Genomic DNA, 24,468 nt, shown 5'->3' with positions numbered 1-24,468 from the left:
CCTGTGTGCACCCATACTAATATTACATATATTCACTCATTATATCACTGCAAGCTGCCCATAGACTGAGCTCCTGTGTGCACCCATACTAATATTACATATATTCAGTCATTACATCACTGTATGCTGCCCATAGACTGAGGTCCTGTGTGCACCCATACTAATATTACATATATTCAGTCATTACATCACTGCAAGCTGCCCATAGACTGAGCTCCTGTGTGCACCCATACTAATATTACATATATTCACTCATTACATCACTGCATGCTGCCCATAGACTGAGCTCCTGTGTGCACCCATACTAATATTACATATATTCAGTCATTACATCACTGCATGCTGTACTTCCCTGCAACTTGTATGCTGTATCACAGACTAGGGTGCATGTGCAGCTGTTGTGGGACTACAAGTTTTATAGGTACAGGGGGGTACAGTAGGGTGCCTCTGTCTGCTGTATAGACAGCATAGCACTGGGAAGAGGTAGTTGAACTATTGAGTAACTGCCTGTCCATGACAACTGCGGACACACAGCTTGTAAAACCCTTGATGATTGTCTGCAGGGTTGTGTGTGACTTCTGATCACCTACACCCCCATCTCTTAATTATGTATTCCAAAGGGACACTTTATCAGGCCATACACACTTCTTGTTTGAGATGATACTTTTTCCATGTTGTAAAGATGCTTTATTCTATAGGGGTTTATTGGCATTTTTTTTAAATTTCCGAGCAATCCACTGGAGTTTGTATTTTTGATATGTGACTTCCTTTGGGGGAGAAGGGGGGTTATATGTGCAAAATATTGGCATTATAACCCTTATTCTTACTATAACTGTTTGCTATATATACTCTAGTAGACTGTACATACACTGTTTTGCAGTGTAAAAAAAGATTGCTGGGGGCTTTGGCCTCTGGCCCGTTCCTCCCCATCTCCTAGATCCAATAGGCCCCATAGGGAGACATGGGTCTTCAGACCCCCCTTCACTGAGGCTAGGGGGTGCCCATTTATAACCATGTCCCTGGAACAATAAGGCTACTTAGGCAAGGGTCTTCAGGAATGCCCTTGCAATGGGACAAGGGTCTTCGTTGCAAGGTTCGGGCAGTCCCCTTTACCCGGAGGTTGGCTGCAACATCCCCCCATAAGGAGGGAGCCTCCAACATTAAGGGGAGAGCAGCCCATAAGGGTTAATACCCAAACCTGTACGTACAAACAATATCCAAACCAACTGGATATCGCGCAAAAAAAAAAGTGATTAGTGTTATACGTGCTTTGATCAATAAAAACTAAAAAAAAAAAGTGCCCGTAGCCGCCTGCCTAATGGCTGAAGGGTTTAAACATTTTTCTAGCTGTACAAGACACTTACCTCTCCTGGCGCTCTTGTCATCTTCAGTTGGCTTCAATTGAGTTTGCTGTACTTCTTTCAAAACTGATTGCATCAGCAATGTTTTGCGAGATGATGCAGCATTTAGGGCAAACTGCAGACAGCGGTTTCAGTAAGGCCGGCCCATGGAAAATGGCAGGATTAGCAAGTAAGTTAACTGCTATATATACTCTACTGGAGAGTATGTGGAAGCTGTTACTGATTGGCTGCGGGTTACATCTGCACAATAGACCCTTAGGGGTCACATTACCTAAACAAATAAAAGTTCACATAGGTTCTGGTTTCCTTTAATATTTACATTTTGTTTTAACCCATTTAAATAAGCATTTATGCAAATATTTATTGTTCATTAACATTTATACACATGGGGGTATATTCAATTGTTGCCGTTTCCCCGTAGCGTTAAATATATTACTGTTATTACGGTAATTCTAAGCCGGATTTCAGTTCGCAGCTCCCTGAGTTGCGAGCTGAAATCCAGTGTTAAAGGTACCGTAATAACGGTATTTACAGACACTTTTACCGTAATGACGGTAATTGTGCGCTGTGCGCACGTTGCGTTAATTTTAGCGCCAACATTTGAATATGCCCCATGGTGTTTTAAGTGCTGGTGTTGCCTAATTATTTGAATGCCACATTTATAATGTGCAGAAGTATTGTTATAAAATGGTTATTAAAAAAATAGCTAAAATTGATTTCTTAACATTGAATCATGTATGGGCACCTTATCAACCAGTTATGCTCATTTAGAACTCATTGGCAGCAAGTTGTGATGCTTGTGGACACAAATGGGTATATTTACTAAACTGAGTTTGAAAAAGTGGAGATGTTGCCTATAGCAACCAATCAGATTCTAGCTGTCATTTTCTAGAATGTACTAAATAACTAGAATCTGATTGGTTGCTATAGGCAACATCTCCACTTTTTCAATCCTGCCGTTTAGTAAATATACCCCAAAGTGTCTGGGAGTAGTCGGATGTCAAACATCACTGGTGGAAGATGCAGTGAGCTATGATCTCGGTGTGTGCCCCTGCTATTTAACCTCATTGGTTTTGTGCGGCTAAGAAACATTTCCAGATTATGCACTTATGTCACAAGGCGCTGCAAAAACTTTAATTCCACATACTCCTCCTCTCCCCCATTGGTAGGGTACATAATTGTGATTGAGGGAATGCCGGCACTTAACTTGCTGACGTAAAAATGTTGGCAGGCTAAATGCCGACACAATATGCAGACAGGTTTACAATGTCGTCAATGTGATTGGCGACATTGTCAATCACAATGCCGAAATTAAAAGAACAACGTCGCCGGGTCCAGGGTATAGGTGCCGAACCCGGCGGCATTTCTCAGTTAATGGCAGCATTGTGATTGGCGACATTGTAAACCTGTCTGCATATTGTAAGTGTTGGCATTTAGCCTGCCGACATTATCTCAATCGCAATTTTGACTGCCACGGATTACTATTGCAGTTCCTTTCCTACTAGTTTTATCCCCTACAATCCACTTTCAAAGCAGCAGCTAGACTAATTTTCCTTGCTACACATTCTAGTATTAAGCTGCCCTGACAGTCCCTAATAGTAGTTGTCTGTACTGTGCAAAAAATAAAATGCTTCTATTAACATAATTAACAAAACACAAACATACATCTCTTCACTTGTCTCAAGATATCTCTGAACTTTATCAATCTCCTTTGCCCAAGATCTGAGGTTCTCATGCTCACTCATTACTTTCTCCTACTCCTGGTTATAAGAGTTTTTTTTAGTGCTGCATTCACTGGAATTGTACAGTAAAACTCTCATTTCAAACATTTAAGTGTTCCCTGTAAACATACTGTCGTAGCAGGCAAGCCTATCGATTCCCCAAGTTAAGCTCCTTAGGCTATTTTATACCCAACACTCTCCCACACAGACAGAAACACCTACACACACCCCTAAACCAGCATTGCTGTGTGACTGGATTATTTAGCCCTACTAGGCACTTTTTCCCATTGTGCGAATAAGAGGTAGAAAAGCCGGTTTTGAAATCGTAAATTTTAATTCCAATATCATGCAATCACTGACTGACATCACATGTTGTTGTAAGCTGTGTAAAATCATAGTCACCTGTTGCAGGGGGAAGTTGGTAAGGGAAATCCAGAAATAATATTTGCTGGTCACCCTGCATTCAACTGCACCCAGGGAAAATTCACATGCGCTCCGACCGTGTCCTTTTTCAGTGACTCATGACTGGATATCAATTAAAAACTCTTTATGTAGTCTGTACACTATTCAGATTGGTAGGCAAATGTGGGAATCCCATTAATATTTCCAATTGTAAAGTTTTTACAAGTTTTATTCAAATTTAATTAAGTCACTAATATCGGCTAAATAAAACTGATTAAAATTACCTTTTGTATGTAAAATAACATTATCTGGAAGCCGTGTTTACAAAGTCAAAATTCAGTACATTTTATTAAATACATTACAAATTTCAATAAACTTATTTTAAAACGTATATTTAATTGGTTAAAAACAATTCATTTATATTACTAAACAATTCTAATGAAAACATTCTGAACGAACTAAAAATAATTGGATACGTCGTATATATATTTTATTCATTAATAGCTTTATATAGAATTTGTGTGGATCCATCCGGCAAAGTGAAAAGTGCCCAGGCCAACGTATACTACTAGACTTCATGCTGACTCCCTTCATTTCCTTCTTTAAATGTCCATGATATTAGGAAGGTGTGCAACCTAATGGGGCATATAGAATGAGAAGCGATGAAAGCAATCACTAAAAGATAAGTTTGTTTGGTTAAGATCATACCGTGAAAACTGTGGCATGCCATCTGGTGTCAGCCTATACCAGTGGTTCCCAAACTGTGTCCCGGCTCCCTGGGGTGCCTCGGCGATCTCACAGGGGTGCCAAGGACAGTGGTAAGCAAGGTGGAGGACTACTTGGTAATTATTTTGGCTTAGGGGTGCATTGAACTGAAAAAGTTTGGAATCCGGTGGCCTATACAATACTTTCAATCAGGGGCGGGCTGGCCCGGGGGGCAGCAGCCGCTCAGTCTCACCGCTATTAGAGTAGGCCGGCCGCCCCCTGGATGCGATATACTCATTTTCACCGGCGGCCGCATCTCATGACATGGGATGCAGCCGCGTCAGCGCACAGGCGGCCGCATCACATGACAGGCGATGCGGCCGCGTCATCAATGTCGCGGCCGCATCCCGAGTCATGTGATGCGGCCGCCTGTGCGCCCCCCCGGGCTGTCATCTCCCAGCCCGCGCCTGCTTTCAATGAAATAAGTTTTGCACCTTCCATACATTTTAAAGAAGGTAGCCCATTTCCTAGGTATTTTTCTACAATGTATTAAATAAAACATTAAACTGTATGATAGTTACACATAAAAAAGACAGTCTTGGTGTCTCCTAGCTCCTTTGAATTATTTAAAACATAAGGCTGAAATGATCTTCATTTTAGAAGAAAAAGAATAATAAAGTTGAATGAATGAGAGTGGTCTTCATGTGGTAGCTGGCTGTCATTTGAAGAAACGTCTTTACTTTTTCTACAATGCTCATCTCCAATTGGAACCAAAATCTTGCAAAAGCCAGCACAGGGTGATTGTCTGTGGGCAGCTTCCAAAATGTAATATATTTTACTGCTTTTCATAAATTAAATGTGAGTAAAGGTGGGTCAGAGCTGCACTGTGCGATGCTAAGCTCTACTTGTGTGTGATTGTTAGTTAGAATCGCTTGTTCCCTCATGTGGCAATGTAAACCGTTTACAGCAACTTCACAAAGCAAGTCACGTGCAGAGATTAATACTGTATGATTTATTCCTAAAACTAATTTATATTCAAGCATTATTATTTATGGTGGCTTCTCTAGTCTATATTAGCATTATTAGTATATTATTATTGTACGAAAGGTCTGCAGCACCGTACATAGGGGTTTGAACAGAATACAAAATTACATAGTTACACATTGAACAAACAGCTACGATTTACATAGTAGGGCAGAACAATTACATAGTGAGCATAAAGTAATGAGTTGGAAGCTGAAGACGGCGGCTTAAAGACTGGGCAGAATGGTACGGAGATAAATAGAATAGTGTAGGCAGGAATACTTGAGGAAAGAGGGACTAATTACCTTGCTCCAGGATGTGAAGACTTTTAGGGCTAATTTTGGTGCAACATTGGCATTATACCATACAATTACTTTCATTTTCTAACTTGCACTAGACATTTAACAGGTAAAATTGCTGAATGATTGCAGTGGTTCATTGCAAACGTAGCAATTTAAATGTGTTGCTGATAAATAAACGCCATTAAGTAGTGACATACTCCTAATCAAGGTACCTGGGGTGAAACAAAACTGTTGTTAAAGAATTTGTTCTAATATTATATGAAAGTCCTCAGTTTTTTGAACTGATTAAGTAGAACATTTATGATCTCAAACTTTTGTTTTATACCCTGAATAATACCTGGGCTCTTGCACACATACATGCATACACACATAGGGCTTGAGTCATTAAGGAGAGCAATGCATAAAAAAAGAGTAACTTGGCACCTTGGCAAAACCATGTAGCATTGGAGGGGGAGGTAAATTTAAAATGCGAGGGACAAATGTATTGTTTGGGTAAGGGATGTCCTAAATAAATTGTAAATTTCAGTGCAAAAATAAAGCTATCAAGTATTTGTGTGCTACATGAAAAAACAGCCAGTATTTAACTTGTGTGCAAAATATTAAAATAATCTGCACCCCTTGCATTGTAACATGGTTTGTCCCAGAGAACATTTCCTCCCTTTTTTTTTGCCTTACTTTCCTTAATGACTCAGGCCCATAGTGTCCTGTTCTGAAAAATAAGAGCGGAGAATGAAAAATTACAATTTGTTTGGACATCATAAAGATAGAATAAAATGTGTTTATGTAGATTGTTAAGGGAGGAGATTAAGCCTGACTTAGTTGTATGACATTACCTGAAATGTAAAGAGCAATCCATAGCAGTTCTCGGATTCAGGCAACGAGCAGGACACCTTATACTACTGTACAAGGAGGCTGGGATTGATTGATAAAGTATGTCCCAAAGTAGATCTGTGAATTGTAGTGGATTTATCTAGTGTCCTATCAAGCTTGCAAACTCTCTAAATAGAGGAGATATCCACATTTGGACAACCCTTCCACAATACACACTTCATTCCTTGGATAGCAAATGCTGAGGTCCACTAAAAATGCTGAGTATACTAAAATCTATCGCTCTTTGGTAGATCTTTGTTGAGCTTATGCCACTGATTGAGTCTTCCAGTGCCGCAGGCAGCGGGAGATTGCCATACAGGGTCGTAGGACTTGTTATGTTTATCAAAAGTGGATAACCCCTCTCATCCAAGATATCATGGGACTGTGGTGAATTGTGGTGCTACAGAATAGACGCACATGTTAAACAAGATATATAATTCCAAAAATTCTGAGGGTAAAAAGAAAACAAAAACATGGTTTTTGCGTGTACTCGGTGCAGTCATTAAATGACCAAAGAGCTATTTTTATTCAGAAAAGTAGTTGGATGCTGGAAACTGCTATATATGTGTGATAGTCCACCCCATGACCCGGATCAATTAATAAACCTCCATTAGCATCAAATGTATTTATTTTTTATGTTTGTGTGTGTGTGTGCTCACAATAGGGAACAATAATGACCAAACTGCCAGTTCCCATTTAAGCTTTCATTCATATCTTATTCATGTTATATTAAATAAAAATCATCTTAGACATTGAAGTACAATCTATCCTTGTACGCTACATAACACTATATTACTTGGATTTGGTTCCACTAGAAGATGTACTTCTTATATTTTTTTGCTATGAAGCAAATTGTAAATGGTCTGAAGAGAAAGCTGAATAGTATAATATATTTTTTTTTTACCCGATTGGATTGTTCCTCTCATTGTGATCTTGAGTCTTCCCTAGCCAAGTGCTACCTTTTTATACTTGCATATTACAACTTTCATTTGATCATCCGATCTTCATATTTACTGATATATATTCTGTTGATGTTAACTGGTTATGGTTTTGTTTCAGGCAGGATGAATTTTTTTTTTTTAATACAATATTGAGTAATATACTGAAAGTTTACTTAGTAGGTACACGTGCCCTTCCTATGTTAATTGTTCAACTGTGACTGTATCCTATTTTCACATGATACTGTTTTATACAGGTAGGCATCCAGTATAAACAATTGGTATGGGTGTGTAACTCGCTGAAATAATGAGCAAGTCATAAGATCAATTTCAATTCAATATAGCATGGTAAATAGTGTCAGACCCAAATAGTGCAACACTGGTATTTCATATACAACATAGACTCCATTGTTGGTTGTTATTGTGGGATACATTTTTAAGATACACATTGGGTATAAGTGTAGAGCAACAATCAAATGCAAAATTGTGAACATTGTAGATAAGGAGATGTTTCCATTTGTTGCAACAGCAAATGGGATTTTTTTAGAAAGATTATGCATGGCCACATGAGGCTAGGGAAGTCCTGAGGGTACATTTACTAAACTGCAGTTTGAAAAAGTGGAGATGTTGCCTATAGCAACCAATCAGATTCTAGCTGTCATTATGTAGAATGTACTAAACTACAATCTGGTTACTATAGACAGTTAATGTAGTAACCTTCACAGGTACCAGATCTTAATCCAATTTAGCATCTATGAAAGAACATGGAACAAGCTAGCTGGGCCAGAGATCAGCCACCATCTAGTGCAAAAACAGAGACAGCATGGGCCAGCTTGTTTGTGCCACACTTTTGACAACTTTATCTATGACCCTATAAATTCAGGATGCTCAGAGGGCAAATTGGGGGAGGGGCACCCTGCTATTATCTAATGAACCATCAGCGTCAATGAGTGTTCGCCCAGCGCTTAATTTTGGTATTCTATTCGGGTGTTAAGTAAAAAATGAGGGTGATAATAGGGTAACCTAAGGAGATTAAGGGGCTGATAGAGGAATACTATAAACTTGTCTGAAGAGGTGGGTTTTCGGAGAATGCTTGAAGGATTGAAGATTAGAGGAAAGTCTTGTGGTGTGAGGGAGTGAATTCCGTAAAGTGGGTGCAGCCCCCCAAAAAAAGTCCTGTAACCGAGACTGGTAGGAAGTGATGAGAGTGGAAGAGAGACGCAGATCTTGTGCAGAACGGAGGTGTCGAGTTGAGAGATAATTTGAGACAAGTGAGGAGATGTATGTTGGTGCAATTTTGTTGATGGCCTTGTATGTTCGTATAAGAATTTTATATTGGATTCGTTGAAAAACAGGCAACCAATGTAGAGACTGACAGAGTGGCTCAGCAGATGTAGAACGATTTGCAAGGAAAATCAGTCGAACCGCTGCGTGCAAAATTGATTGTAGGGGCTAGAGTCTGATTTTGGGACGACCAGTAAGGAGGGAATTACAATAGTCAATGCGGGAGATGAGTGCATTAATTAAAGTTTTTGCAGTGTCTTATGTGAGATATATGCTTATTCTGGAAATGTTTTTTAAATGTATGCAGCATGATGTAAATATAGAGTTGGTGAGGGGAACAAAGGATAGTTGCAAGTCAAGGATTACACCTAGGCAGTGAGCTTGCGGGGTGAGATTTATGGGCATGTCAACAGAAATGGAAATGTCAGGCAGTAAGCTTGTATTGTTGGGTGGGAATATTATTAATTCTGTTTTTTGAAAGATTGAGTTTGAGTTGGCGAGAGGACATCCAAGATGAAATGGCAAATAGACAGTCAGTAACGCGAGACAACACAGATGGTTAAAGATCAGGGGAAGATTGATAAATTTGTGTATCATCCGCGTAGAGATGATAGTGAAATCCAAAGGATCTTATTAGTTTTCCTAGATAAGTGGTGTAGATAGAGGACCTAGGACTGAGCCTTGTGGTACTCCAACTGATAAAGGAAGCGGAGTCAAGGTTGTTCCAGAGAATTTAACACTGAAAGAGCGATTAGATAGGCAGGATGAGAATCAGGATAGGACAGTGTCTTGAAGACCTAGGGATTGGAGCGTCTGTATGAGGACAGAGAGTGGTCAACAGTGTTGAATGCAGCAGAGAGAACTAGTAGAATTAGAAGAGTGTAATCACCTTTAGTTTTATCTGTGATCAGATCATTGACACCCTTGGTCAGTGCAGTGTCTATGGAGTGTTCAGAGCAAAAGCCTGATTGAAGAGGATCAAATAGATTGTTTGCAGGCAAGTATAGGCAATTTGAGAAGTTTGGTGGGACATGGGAGCTGAGATATGGGGCAATAATTTGAGAGAGTTTGGGTCAGAATTTTGTTTTCTAAAGCTGGGTACACACTACACTGTTTTCATCCAATAATTGGCTCAAACAGCCGACATACGACCGCTCGTTCAAAAGTCGGGTCAGTGTGTGCAGTGACACGATGGTCGAAAGTCTGCCCAAATGGACGATTATCGCCTCATTTGGTTGGTCGTACCGTTTAATATTTTCGGTCCAATCTCGTTTCCGCTGTGCAGTGTGTATAAACTTCCGCCCGATCCACAACAGTGAGTACGAAATTACAGTCATTGCTCACGACAACATGGCTGTAAAAAGTTGCTAAAGGGATGTCTGCTCTTCCCTTTATCGTCCTAAACAAGACTAGTGTGTATGCAGTCCATGGACCGAGCGATCGGAACATCGATCGCATGTAAAATCGCTCTGCATAAAAAGTTGGTCGAAATTTCTGTAGTGTGTACCCAGCTTTAGAATAGGAGTAATCACTGTGTGCTTGAATAGTGATGGAAAGATACCAGTAGAGAGAGAAGGAGAGATTACAGATTTTAGTGGTATAAGCACATAAGACAGGGACCTACCAATTTGTGAGGGTATGGGATCAAGAGGACAAGTGGTAGAGTAGGAGGATAAGAAGAGAGTAGAAACTTCCTCTTCATTTGTGGGATTAAAAAGTAGAGATGCTGCCTATAGCAACCTATCAAATTCTAGTTGTCATTTTGTAGTGCACTAAGTAAATGACAGCTAGAATCTGATTGTTTTCTATAGGCAACATCTACTCTTTTTTTTCTTTTTTTTTTTCATCAATATTTTTATTGAACATTTTTAAAGATATATGGGGTACAGAAAAAAGAAGAGGGGAAGAGAAGAATGCAAACAAAGGGGAGCACATAGGGGGTCCCCGCGCAGGGGGAAATGAATCACTCGATTAACATAAGGCACACTATATAAACAATGTGCATTTAACATTTAGTGTTAAAAGAAAAAAAATGATTCAACAAAACATAACCTTCATTTTGACCTCCACAAGATATTTCTACCATGGAAGGGGTATCGGGGGGGGTTGGAACTGCTCGACAGGCTGGGGGGATTCTATGAGGGCCGCTGGAGAGTGAGCTGCTGGGAAGTCGGGAGTCTCTTGAGGAGCCCCAGGGCCATCTGTGATGTATTCATGCCACCTAAACCATCTCATGATGGGAGCTGATGCAGATGAGGAATTGGGCGTATCTATTGTTTCCATCTCAAAACTATATTGTATCTTAGAGATGATTCGGGTAGTGGTTGGGGGGGCCTGAGACTTCCAGTTTTGTGCTATTGCTGCTCTAGCAGCTATCAATATATGGCCCAAAAGGTAGCGGTCGTGCTTCGGAATGGAAGTCGGGTAGACGTGGAGAAGAGCCAGGGCTGGGTCTAGGGCAACCGGAGTCTTTAAGACAGTTGAGATCAGAGCAAATACCTCACCCCACAGCGGCTGAATCACTGGGCAAGCCCAGAAAACATGGAAAATATCGGCTGTTTGGGTACATTGGCGCCAGCAAAATTTTGATTGGCTTGGCCAGAACCTGTGTAACCGCTCCGGGGTAAGGTACAGCCGGTTGAGAAGTTTGACCTGCATCTCTGTATGGTTAATGCATTTGGAAATACGGTAGGAAGTTACATAAATTCTTTACCATTGTTGCTCAGTGAGCCTTAGGTTCACATCCGATTCCCACTGGGTTTGTGCAGGAGTTTTAGCAGGGGGAATCAGAGAGTACATGTAGTGATACCAAAACGGTATTCCACCTCTACCACTACCCTTTGTCAGTCTGTTTATGACAGACGATGGGAGCGAAATAAGAGAGTAGGGGGTCCTAGAGACCGTTCTGACCCAATGTCGGATTTGCAAGTATCTATGTTTCTGAGGATGGCAAGTTGTAGCGATCTTGGAGCTGAGAAAAGGAAAGAAAAAGGTCTTGGGCAAACAAATCTGATACTGAAGAAATCCCTCTGGCTTTCCAAACAGCAAGGTTTAGATCTGAGATGAGTTGACCCACTGCCTGGAGAGAGAGATTACGAGATGGGAGTACAAAGTTGGCATGCAGCCCAATGATTCTATCCCATACCTGCATGACATACGAGATGGACCGTAACCTGTATACAACAGATGGGCGAGCCGGCCTAGGTGTCCAGAGAAGATCCAACAGTGGGTAGCTAGGGCACAAGGCTCCCTCCAAATCCACCCATGGCTTAGAGGTAGGAGGGAGTACCCAATCCCGCAGTTGGCTCAATATGCAGGCCTCTTGGTAGTGAGTTAAGTTAGGAAGCATCAGACCCCCGCTTTGTTTAGATAGGGCCATACGTTTATGGGAGAGAAGGGGGCGTTTCTGCCGCCATACATATGACATCATTCATCTATCTACTCTTTTTCAAACCCGCAGTTTAGTAAATCTAGCCCTAAGTCTTTTGTGGTGGAATGCAGCAATCACCATAAGTTTGAGGTAATGATCTTGATGTGTTTTGAAGTTGCTGCAAAAACGAAATGACCATGTCTGTGTGTCCAGTAACATTGAAGAGTCTTTGTAGATCCATACTGTAACCACAAACTGTTTCAGTTCTGATTCAACTGGATGGGTTTATTTGAAGTAGTCAGAGCAAAGCACATTCTTTTATGTATGCGTATAGCTAGCCCTTCATAGATTGTAGTGGCTGAAGTCAAGTAGGCTTGGGCATAGTAAGCATGTCAATACATAGGTTTTGGGTGTTGTGAGTAGTGGGTCTTTTGAAGGAACACTATCCGCTTTGATCCTGACCTATTATTGACAGGCCAGCTTGTTTTTTGCCTGACAATTAAGCACATTGCCATTGTGGAAATATATTTAACCTATAGCAAGAAGAGGTTGGTGTAAGTAGGCTATGAAGGCCAAAAGTAACACCATTTCATATAAAAAAAACAACAACAAAAAACCAAAACACACTCAGGATGAAGTGATGGGTGAGGAAAGGACATCCAAGAATGAGGGTAAAGGAGCGTTCTGAGCATAAACCTAAGGTCACCATAGCTAACTGAGGCAAAGGGAAAAGGCAACATTGATTAACATGATTATGATGCATACAATAAGCTATTAGTGCTTGTTATTCAGTGTCTGATATTTCCATAATTACTAATACAAGGCTTCCAGGACCTAGAGGAGGAGGAGGGGAAACCAGGAGCAGGGCAGAAGATGTTACTTTAACCTTTACAAAATTATTATTCATAATGGCCACTGTCTGGCTATAGCCAATATTCAGTCTAGCAGAAAGGAAACTGTATGAAATCAGTTTACAGGTATGTTTATTTAACGTTCAACCTGGATAGTGTTTTTTGTTTGACAGTCTCCCATGGAGACATAATGCAACCAAGTCTATCATGTAGTAAATATCAGACCAACCTTTATGGAGCTTGGGACACATCCACCAAATATCGTACATGGTACTTGCATATCCACTTTCCCTAAAACACAGCATAATATATATGGGGGAACCACGTACCATCTCGATAATGTTTCTACAACTGAAACATTAAGCAAATGCTTGGCAGTAGTATCCCAGATATTTTACTAGTCTTCCATCTCTTGGTTGTTTTTTCTGTTCAGTTAATCTTCTTAACTAGGGTCAGTAATTTGATCTGGCACATCCAATATGGCTTGCAAGTTAACATACGTTTATTAGGATACTCAGAAGCTGCAGTGTTTCAGATTCCAGAGACGATCAAACAAAATCTTGGTTCAGGCAAGCTACATTTTAATGGCAAAAAATGCAAACTCGTACACTTGGGTCAAAAAAAAAAAATGTGTACAGTACTAACGGCACTAAAATTTTACCTAAGGCGCAAAGGGATCTAGGAGTCACTGTTCTAGGTCACTAAAATATATAATGTAGCAAAGCAGTCCAATATTAGCTTGCACAGCAAGAGGTATTAATAGAAGAGAGAGATCATATAGATCATTGGTGAAGCCACACCTAGAAAACAGTTCAGTTTGGAAAACCATATTCCCAGAAGAGCATAAATAAATTCGAGATTGGGCAAAGAAGAGGATACACTAAAATCGTGGCTTAGTGGTTAGGACTTCTGCCCCACAGCACTGGGGTCATGAGTTCAACCCCCGACCATGGCCTTATCTGTGTGGAGTTTGTATGGTCTCCCCGTGTTTGCGTGGGTTTCCTCCCACACTCCAAAAACATACTAGTAGGTTAATTGGCTAATATATATATATATATATATATTATATTATATTATATTATATTATATTATACACACACATTTTTTCCTCATAAAGCCTGCCTAGGCAGCCAGCATGGTGGCTTTTGTTAATTGAGGTAATTTTAGTACACTCTTAAATACTCTCAATCACCATCAGAAGAGTACTCTCTTTACAGATGGTGCTAACTCTGCTTACAGAGCTCACTATTCAATAGAGTTTATATTTTCTCTTGCCCATAATCCCTTTATCTTTTCCCTGAACTCTCCTGTCAATCTATTGGAGGTGTGATAATCCTTCCACCATAGATAGCTTGGGGGTGTAGCTAGGAAGAAGGGAAATGTGACCTCATTTGGGGTGGGGTATGACTTCGTTGTGGGTGTGACAACGTCCACAAAAGACTGAATATATGACAGCAGGTTAGCAGACAACACCCCATATATCCAACCTGTTCACTTCACTGTGCTAGATGCAGTTTGTAATTGCAGCATGATGTTACAATCCCTGTTGTTAACTAATAACAAATATGGTGATGGTTCTGCTCATTTAGTTGTGGTTACTGTAACCATTTGCCCATGAGTTTTAAGAAATCACAGTTGTCAACATTTTGATGAGGCAGAGTGCAGTGACTTGAAGAAATGAGATTTCCAATATCCAAAATTGATCAGTTTATATCTGATCGGTATCGCCATTGTACCTTCTCCCTATGACACATAATAATCATTTATTTATATAGCACCACTAATTCCGCAGCGCTGTACAGAGAACGCACTCAGTGTAATCCACGTCAGACTGGCCCACCAAGGTTGTGGGAAAATCCCAGGAGGACCCCACCCCCACTGTGCACTGTTGCAGTTGCCCCCAGCTATGTGCCCCCTGTTGTGACTTATTCTCTCCATGTTATGTGACCACCTCTGCAGGTGTGAGGGGCATGTGGGGAAGTCCTGGACTATTTGTGGGATCTGAGGGTTTGTGGGGCTATGTTGGAGCAAGTGGCGTGTCTAAGTGACATAAGGTGTAATTGTGGAGCAAGAGAGGCATGTAGGATGATTTATGTGGGTTTACCAAGGTTGTTTTGTGAACGCCTCTTTATTTTTTTTAAAGGAGAGGTAATGTGTGACTCTTAAGGAAACTCACACAAGTGGCCCTTGAATTATATTTGGTTGCCCATCAAGAAGTACTTCAATTTGCAAGGACACATTGTTTTAATGTGCTCTTTTACTCTGGATGTGACCATTTGATCTCCGCATCTATATAGAGCTGTTCTGTGAACACCAGGTTGCTAAATTCTATTCTTATAAGACCGTGCACCAAATGAGACCAGGGGGTAAATGTATCAAGCTGAGAGTTTTCCAGCGGGTTTCAAAAGTAGAGATGTTGTCTATAGCAACCAATCAGATTCTAGGGGGGGGTTATTCAATTGTTAGCGAGATCCCCGGATACCCCCCTAGCTGTCATTTTGTAGAATGTGCTAAATAAATGATGGCTAGAATCTGATTGGTTTTTTAAACCCGCCGAAAAACTCAGCTTGATACATTTACCCCCAGATTGTTATTGGTCTCTAGATGCTTTCAGAGACTTTATAAAACCATTGAGACACATGATTCATGTTAGTGTGCTGGCTTCACACTTTACATGTCCACCTCATCAACGCCTCATATGGGAATATTGTATATGAGTTCTGATACATATGTTCTTATTCATCAGATTTTTTATTTCTTTATTTTAAATATAAATTATATTTTTTTTCAGAGTGTTTTGATCCATTAACAGTTTTGTTTCAGTTTTTTTGTTTTTTTTATTATACATTATTCTGACATTTAGTGCTCTCCCTATCCTGGTTTTGGGTGATTTCCTATCACTGGCTTCAAAGCTGTCCGCACTTTGCCCAAATGAAGCCCCATCTAGTGGCTGGCCACACCCCTCTGCGGCTGACTGTACCCCCTACAATGATGAGCAGATGCTTTCGGCGTACACACCATTCCATAGGCACCTTCATGCCCCAGTTTGACACTGCATGTAATTGTCAAAGTTTCTGGTCTATTTGGCACTTTACCCCTTTACTAATGTCTATATGGGAACAGTGAAGTGCTAAAACTATTCTAAGAGGCAGATTCAATTAGCTACAATGTTCCTCAGGACATCACATCTGCGCACTTTTTCTGATGCTACGGTAGGAATCTCCTCTCATATGTCCTCGCACCTCTGTTAAAATGAGTAGAGATTTTGTCTCCGGAATGTCCGCAAAACCCTTCGGCTAATTGAATCCCCCCTTTCAACTCCCCTTTTATTACTCCAATATCTTAAATTGAAGACAGTTGGAAAGGCCGACTCTTTTGGAAAACTAACCCATTGTTTGCTAGAGAATAGTTTTTCTTTCCAGATAATTGTCACATCTAAAAAGGCTTACCAGCCATTGAATTTTTTTTTTTTTACTGTTATACTAATTTACTCCCCGACATAATTTAATACTGACCAGCCACTAGTCCTAATAAAAAAAAGCACTCATCAACTGTGACAGCAGTAGCAGCATGCTATTTATTATCTGATGAAAATTGTCTTTCATTAAGTTGACTGATGGTTGATACCTTTGCAACTGACAGAGGACTGCATCCTTTATGTGTAAGTATAATGGCCATTTTACAGACTAGTTGTCACTGGTGATTATCCACTAAAAATAAAATAAACATTCTTTCAGTGTGTAGCAGGTTTACATGACTTGTTGAGACAGCTTTCATAGTGCCGCGAGCAAGGAGAGATTTCTTTTCAGCACACCTGGTTAGTGAAAATGTTGGTTGGTCAAAATTAGGAGCCATCTGGAGCCTGTAGGGAGCGACGGGCGATGTACACCCAGTTAGGCCCAAAAGTAAATGCATAGGAGGCGTTTGCCCAGGCCTCCATAAAATGTGCCACGTGTGAAAGAAGGACGGACTGCTTTTTGAAAAATGGTATTTTTCATAGTGTCTCGTGCCATGGAGAACATTGGTGTGCACTGTAAGCAAATACCATATGCCTGATTCAATATCTAAATCGTGCTCTCTTCTGGACAGGCTCCCTGACATGACAGCTTCTCTGCCTTGCGAGCACAGAGGGACTGTAGGCGTAAGCCTCCCAGAAGCTTTTTTATTTTTACACATACATATTGCTCAAGGCACTATATAAAACCTACTTATTCACAGACCTGACAGGTCGTCTTTTAGGGCATTGCAATGTTTTTCGTTTTCTTATTCAATTCTCTCTTTCCATAATATCAGCACATTGACGTTGAGCTAGCCGCACACTGCTCTATCACAGCTACTGGGCAATTGGCTTGATGATCGTAGAGGTGTGTAGGCTCTAAAATGAATCCCACGATCTGATTGAAACCGATTTAATTATTATTGGGCATGCTGGAAAATGTGCTCATAAACTGAACGTTATCGGCCTATGTTTGCTGACCACACGAACAAGCTCTATTGAAGCTGGAAGAGCTCCAGCTGCTCAACCCAAACGGCCAGATCTTCTCTACTTATCAACTCAGATGTGAAAGTGGTATTTGCTAAAGGACTCTTAGTGTATGCTCTTTAAAATGAAATTGTATATTTGGGTTTAAAATAATAAGAAAAGAAAAGAAATATATATATATATTTTATTTTATCTTTATTTTTTTTAGATGGACTTCTTTGTAATAAACTTGGCAATAGTTTTTGTAGCCTTCACATGTGGATTTTCAGTGTTCAACAATTTATATTTTCCATTAACACAAAAAATGATCAGGATGACTTTTTAACATCAACTGCTGCTGTAAAGCGTCAACACTCAGGATCCAGACACTCGTATCCGAGAATGCCATATTAAGATATATTTAGTGTTTTGCTTACATTGAGTATCACCAGCCCTTAACTCCTGCATTTGTTGAACATGGATTTGTCACTGAATGATGTATAGGCAGCAATATGAGAGATAATTGGAGACCACTAAACCTAAGATATGCAAACACTTGAATTCTATATGAAAGATCCGCTTAAAACATTCACAAATATACATGTAAAATTGTTGCGAGGTCTTTAGAAATGTTTAAGTAAGTTGGGATCTTGGGAAGATATTTGGCACACAGCTGACTGCTTGTCTGTATTTTCAGAGGACCAGTCACCAATTCCTCTGATGTTACTTTATTGCTTAACGACAAGGTAGCAAAAAACAGTGTTCCCCATCATCATCATTTATTTATAACTCTGCAGCAATGTACAGAGCACACACTCACATCAGTCCCTGCCCCAATAGAGGTTACAGTCTAAATTCCCTAACACACATTCTAGGGTCAATTTGACAGCAGCCAGAAGTGCTAACCACTAAGCCACCATGTTCCCCATGACTGTTCACCCGGCAGCTCATCTTGCTTTCCAAGTTAGGCTATAAAGCTGGGTATACACTACAGGTTTTTTACTCTATTATCATGCCAATCGCCTGATAAACGGCTGTTAGCTTGATATTGGATTAGTGTGTACACACCCACGATAATGTTTTATCACACCAAAGCATATGGCATCGTTTCATTTGATTGTATAACTGGACTAAAAATCTCTATAAAATGATGGGATGATTGTTGGGCAAATGTAAAAAGTGTGTACGCACTCACAACCAGCAGTGTAGGCAGATCTCCATAGAGTTTAGAGTCATGATCTTTTCAGATGGTCATGACAGATGAAGAGCACAGATTTGAAGGTAAATCATGTAAGTGTGTACGCAGGAATCGGCATGGTGATCGGGCCTTTCAGTCGTTGGTAAATTTGTTACAGATAGGGCATTGGGAGAAGTTTTCTGTAGTGTGTACATAGCTTGAGTGTATATGTAGTTGTCAATGATTTGATCACAGCAAAAAATAACCAATACTCTCTTCTAATTCTCCTGGATCTCTCTGCTGCATTTGACACTGTTGACCACTCTCTCCTCATACAAACGCTGCAATCCCTAGGTCTTGAAGGCACTGTCCTATCCTGGTTCTCATCCTACCTATCTAATTGATCTTTCAGTGTTAATTTCTCTGGATCCACCTCTGCTCCGCTTCCTTTATCAGTTGGAGTTCCACAAGGCTCAGTCCTAGGTCCTCTGCTATTCTCTATCTACACCACTTCTCTTGGAAAACTAATAAGCTCCTTTGGATTTCAGTATCATCTCTATGCGGATGATACACAATTTTATCTATCCTCTCCTGATCTTTCACCATCTGTGTTGTCTCGCGTTACTGACTGTCTTTCTGCCATTTTATCTTAGATGTCTTCTCGCCAACTCAAACTTTCAAAAACTGAATTAATAATATTCCCACCCAAGAACAGAAGCTTCCTGCCTGACATTTCTATTTCTGTCGATAACATGACCATAAAGGTGTAATCCTTGATTCACAACTGTCGTTTATTCCCCACATCAACTCTATATCTAAATCATGTTACATACACCTAAAGAACATTTCCAGAATACGCACATATCTGACACAAGACACCGCAAAAACATTAATTCATGCACTCATCATCTCCCGCATCGACTATTGCAATTCCCTCCTTACTGGTCTTCCCAAAGTCAGACTTGAACCCCTACAATCTATTTTGCACGCAGCGACTAGACTAATTTTCCTTGCAAACTGTTATTCCTCTGCTGAGCCACTTTGTCAGTCTCTACATTGGCTGCCTGTATTTCAATCCAATATAAAATTCTTCTACTAACATACAAGGCCATCAACAAAATTGCACCGACATACATTTCCTCACTTGTCTCGAAATATCTCCCAACTCGACACCTCCGTTCTGCACAAGATCTGCGTCTCTCTTCCACTCTCATCACATCCTCCCATTCTCGGTTACAGAATTTTTTCCGGGCTGCACCTACTTTGTGGAATTCCCTCCCTCGCACAGTAAGACTTTCCTCTAGTCTTCAAACCTTCAAGCGTTCACTGAAAACCCACCTCTTCAGACAAGGTTATGATATTCCTCAACCATCATCTTAATTTCCCTAGATTACCCTATTACCATCCTCTACACTGCTAACGCAAGACAACCACCTTCTGACCAACATTGCAACACACATAGCCCACTCAGTACTTTTACCTTTGCAGTCTGGCTGGTCAATTGTGCAATATGATGTAGCACGTGCCCTTGTGTTTCTAACTCCCATTGTCCTATAGATTGTAAACTTTCGAGCAGGGTTCTCTTACCTCTCTGTCTGTATGTATTACCCAGTATTGTCTTATTAATGTTTGTTCCCAATTGTAAAGCGCTACGGAATTTGCTGGCGCTATATAAATAAATGTTGATGATGATATGGCCATTCTTGGGTTGGTTCCACTATACCTCCCAGGTATCTTGTCTGTGTCATCTGAAGGAAGCCAGCCCAGGAGAAAGCTTAACGTATAGGGAATAAAAACATACAGATGTGTTTCCGAACTTAAAAAAAAAAAAGATGTGGAAGGTCCCCACCCCCTCATTCTATCTGTAACGAGACAACTGTTTGCATTCAGCTGTATTACGGATTTAAGTACAATTTTAACCATCTCAGGTTATGTTGAAGTGTATGTTTGGCAATGGTATGGTCTTGTCACATAAGTAGCCAAATTGAATGGTAGTCAGTAATTCAGTGCTCGGGTTTAGCAGTCAACTTCCAGCCATGGGGCCATAATGGGACCACACGTAATATTAGGCTAATTGCCTCAGACTGCCACCGATATCACAACTTGTGTGTCCAGCATTTCATATATATCTCTGAATGTTACTGTTCAAATTGGGTCAACTTCTATTTTAGAGTCACTGATGCTTTAAAGGTGATTGACATGTAGTATTGTAATATTCTCTCCTTCTGTTACAAGCAACAGTAGACACCTTACATAGGCAATGACTGACAAATTCTGATAAAAACCCTTGTTTGTGATTTTAAGAGCGTGTTATTGTTGCTGTAACTAATTTCAAATGATGTTTACAATCCTGATTGCAATATTGGCCACAGGCCCCTTCGTACTCCAGACTTGCATTCTTTCCTTGCTGATTTCCATATTGAATACCATTCCATTTTCATTAACCATGTTGTTATCCAATCTGGCTTAAACGTCTGCTATTGGCAAAATACATCAGCCAAGAAAAATTGGAGGTGGTGGATGCTAGATTGAGAATCACCAACAGCGCCTCAGTATAGATAATGAAGACTAGCATGTTGGATGTCAATTTCTCTACCTTCTTCCAAACTCCAGGAGGTAAATGTATCGATCGGTGGTCCTCTAAAACCGCTGATCTTCGGCAGTTTGCCAGCGTTATTTAAAAAGGCAATTTTATTAAAAGCAAATCCCTTTGGGTTTAGCCTTTAATATAATTGCTGTTTTAAATACAACAGCAAATCACAGAAAATAGGCGGTTTTAGATAACCGCCTATTGATAACTTTACCCACAAGACTTTGAAAACATCCCTCACTCACTGAACACTAAAGCATATGGAAGCACACAGTGAATGTTGTATAATCTTTTTGGTGTCCTTTACCGTCACATGACGACCTTTTTAGAAGCTTTCTCTTTCCTCTGCTGTTACTGAAAGCTTCTTGGTGGTTAAGTTCTTTTTTCTTTCTTTTTCCTACTGTTTTGCATTCAAATCTCCTTGCCCAAGTCTGCCTCCCAAAAGCTAGTATTTATTATTGTGCCCTTATAGGGATTATTCACTGTAAAATGTAGGTAAATGCTCTGCACTTTACACCCGGGTATATTGTGGGACATTGGGGGAAAGTAACTGTAGCATTTTAAATTATTTGTGTAGCAAAATGATCACATATTATATATGATACACGGTTCTCTCCACCATGGGAGCCCACCGTCTGTGTAGGAAAGGGGGGAAGTCGCTAAATGGGCTGTAGAAAACAGCATGAAAATATTAGGGCATGGTTAGATTTATATTAATCCCAAATAACAAACAAGTGCCCTGTTTGGTCTTTTTGTATTTGTAAACATGGAACCCCATGTTATTTACTCTTAAACAGGGATTTACCCTAGACAGAAACCCGAACATCCACACAAAGAACCACAAGAAGCAATAACACTTCTCTTACAACTCGTCCCCACGTGTGACTCTTTGCTACACATCCAGGTCTATCAACCTTGGCTTCATGTCTCTCAAGTTGTGGTGTTTCCAAAGTTTCTTAATTGGTTGTATCCACAGATGGGCAAACGGCAGCATCCACCACTTTAAATAACTCCTTATACGTTCCTCCGCATGCTGTATTGCCGTTTCATCAAAGGAAAATCCTCTGCGGAGAATTTTCTTTGGAGTTAGTTCATCATCATTTATTTATGTAGCGCCACTAATTCCGCAGCGCTGTACAAAGAACTCATTCACATCAGTCCCTGCCCCATTGGAGCTTACAGTCTAAATTCCCTACTATAGACACACACTCACACACAGACAGAGAGGGAGAGACTAGGGTCAATTTTGATAGCAGCCAATTAACCTACCAGTATGTTTGTTTGTTTTTTGGAGTGTGGGAGGAAACCGGAGCACCCGGAGGAAACCCACAATAAACACAGGGAGAACATACAAACTCCACACAGATAAGGCCATGGTCGAGAATTGAACTCATGACCCCAGTGCTGTGAGGCAGAAGTGTGCTGCCCCGCAAGGACGAACTATAAGTGCTACTGATTCTCGCAGTTCATTGTGTGGATATTATGGACTCTGTCTATCCTTATTTAAGGGTAAATAGCCTGCTTATTCACTACGTATTTCACCTTTATTCTCCATGCAGTGGACCACAAGTACGCTTGGCTCTGGTGTATATCGTGTCTGTCTAATTTCCTGAATCGGCAATGCTGGCTGACCGGCGAATAGCATAGTCTCGCGTATGTTATGTGAGGTTTAAAAGTATTCAGTGCTATTGTGCTGATTGCTGTAATTTGTTGTGTTGTTTGTTAGGACTTGGATGCATAATATCAAGTTGGAACCTTCTCAAATAAAACTGAAACAAATTCCTTTGCAGAGAATTCCTTAACACTAATGTACTGTGCTGTATGGTTATTAGACTGTGTAGCTTAATGTGTTGACGTTTATGAAACCAATTAAGTTAATTATTTAAATATACTTTCTAACAGCAGTGTGCATCTGGGATTAGGGGTAAGGGATATACACAGTATGTTTATTTTTACGACTTACTATATTTGAAAGTATATATATATATACATGTATATAGTGTTAACCCGTGCATGATACTCATGCATTCTAGTCAAATCAAGCTACTCAAGGTGTTAAAAAGGTTCTTGTCATGCATTTGGGCCTAGCCCAGGCCTCCTCAGGGGAAGACCATTACTTCCCGACGCAAGCACCCTTTTTAATGTGTGTTCATGAGGTAAAATTACCTCACGAAAATGAGTTTGACCCCTCAACTCGTAAATTTAGCCTTTACTACCCCTCCCACAGGGGGAAGGGGGGATGATGGACGTTAACTGACTTGACTATTCTAATTTTTTTGTCAAATAATGTCAGTATACCAAATTTCAGGTCAATTGGATGAGCCCTTTCTGAGAAAATAGTTTTTTCCACACACACACTAACGCACGCCTCTACACATGTGTATTCATGAGGTAAAATTACCTCACGAAAATGAGTTTGAGCCCTACCAAATTTCAGCCCTTTAAGCTGGGTACACACCTATGTAATTATCGTGCAGATCACACAATTCACAACTGTTTGCTCAGATATTGCAAGTGTGTTTACACTCCCACTATCATGTTTTATCCTACCAAAACACATGGCATCTGGTGATTTGGTTTTATAAACTTCTTGAAAATCAGGATCAGCGATGGAACGGTGTCAGGCAAATGTGGAAGTGTTTACGCACTCACGACCTGCAACGTAGGCAGATCTCTATGGAGTGCGCAAGGTCACGATCTTTTCAGCAGATGGTTGAGAGGTGCAGATCACAGATCTGAAGGTAGATTGTGTAGGTGTGTACACGTGAATCTGCATGCTCATCGGGACTTTCAGCCGTTACAGAAATTGCATCGTTAGGAAGATTGCATTGGTGTGTACCCAGCTTTATAGCCTGTGGTCTAGTGATAGCTAGGAGTAATGGAGTTAATTTGCCATACTAGTGTGTGTGTGTGTGTGTGTGTGTGTGTGTGTGTGTGTGTGTGTGTGTGTGTGTATTATTTGTGTGTACATATGACTCACTGTTTTTTGTTTTGTTTATCGAATGCACACCAACCACTGCATGTACAGTTGAACATTAAATGATAATACTGTATTTGAATGTTTTCGTTGGGGAATGGAATAAAGGGTACATCGCAGAGTTTTGTGAAATGTACATTGTGTACTAATGCATTGGTTGTTGTTGAAATTACTTTGATTTAAAGGTAGCATGTGAGTGCTATGGAAAAGTCTCAAGTAAACTGCATAGGCACCTAATGGGGGGGATGAAGTTTCTATTTCCCTAACAGGCCAAGTTTTAATCATTTAGTTAATCTTGCACAGCTGAATTAATTAAATTTTCTGGCTCAGTAAGTGTACCACATTAAAGGAAAACTCATGGTAAACTAATTATTTAACCCTCATGCCTCCCTCAACTAGTAGAACAGCAGGATCCTTCCATTTGGGACATAGCCG

At 40.3% G+C, this 24,468-nt stretch overlaps 1 protein-coding gene across 3 annotated transcripts in view; it reads left to right on the top strand.

Annotated features, from left to right (window-relative positions):
• The window catches only part of PPP6R1 (protein phosphatase 6 regulatory subunit 1), a 61,337-nt gene that overhangs the window by 601 nt on the left and 36,268 nt on the right, over positions 1-24,468 (top strand). The window contains exon 1 of one of the 3 annotated variants that reach the window (XM_075190079.1): positions 22,422-22,565. The exons of the other annotated variants lie outside the window; for them this stretch is intronic. The gene's annotated coding sequence lies outside the window, so the exon portion shown is untranslated. Of the gene's footprint in view, positions 1-22,421; positions 22,566-24,468 lie in introns of those variants that run through there. 3 annotated transcript variants of the gene reach the window in all.

The sequence above is a fragment of the Mixophyes fleayi genome, chromosome 11, assembly GCF_038048845.1.
Source record: "Mixophyes fleayi isolate aMixFle1 chromosome 11, aMixFle1.hap1, whole genome shotgun sequence".
NCBI classification, from domain to species: domain Eukaryota; kingdom Metazoa; phylum Chordata; class Amphibia; order Anura; family Limnodynastidae; genus Mixophyes; species Mixophyes fleayi.
This window is presented reverse-complemented; position numbering and strand designations above follow the sequence as displayed.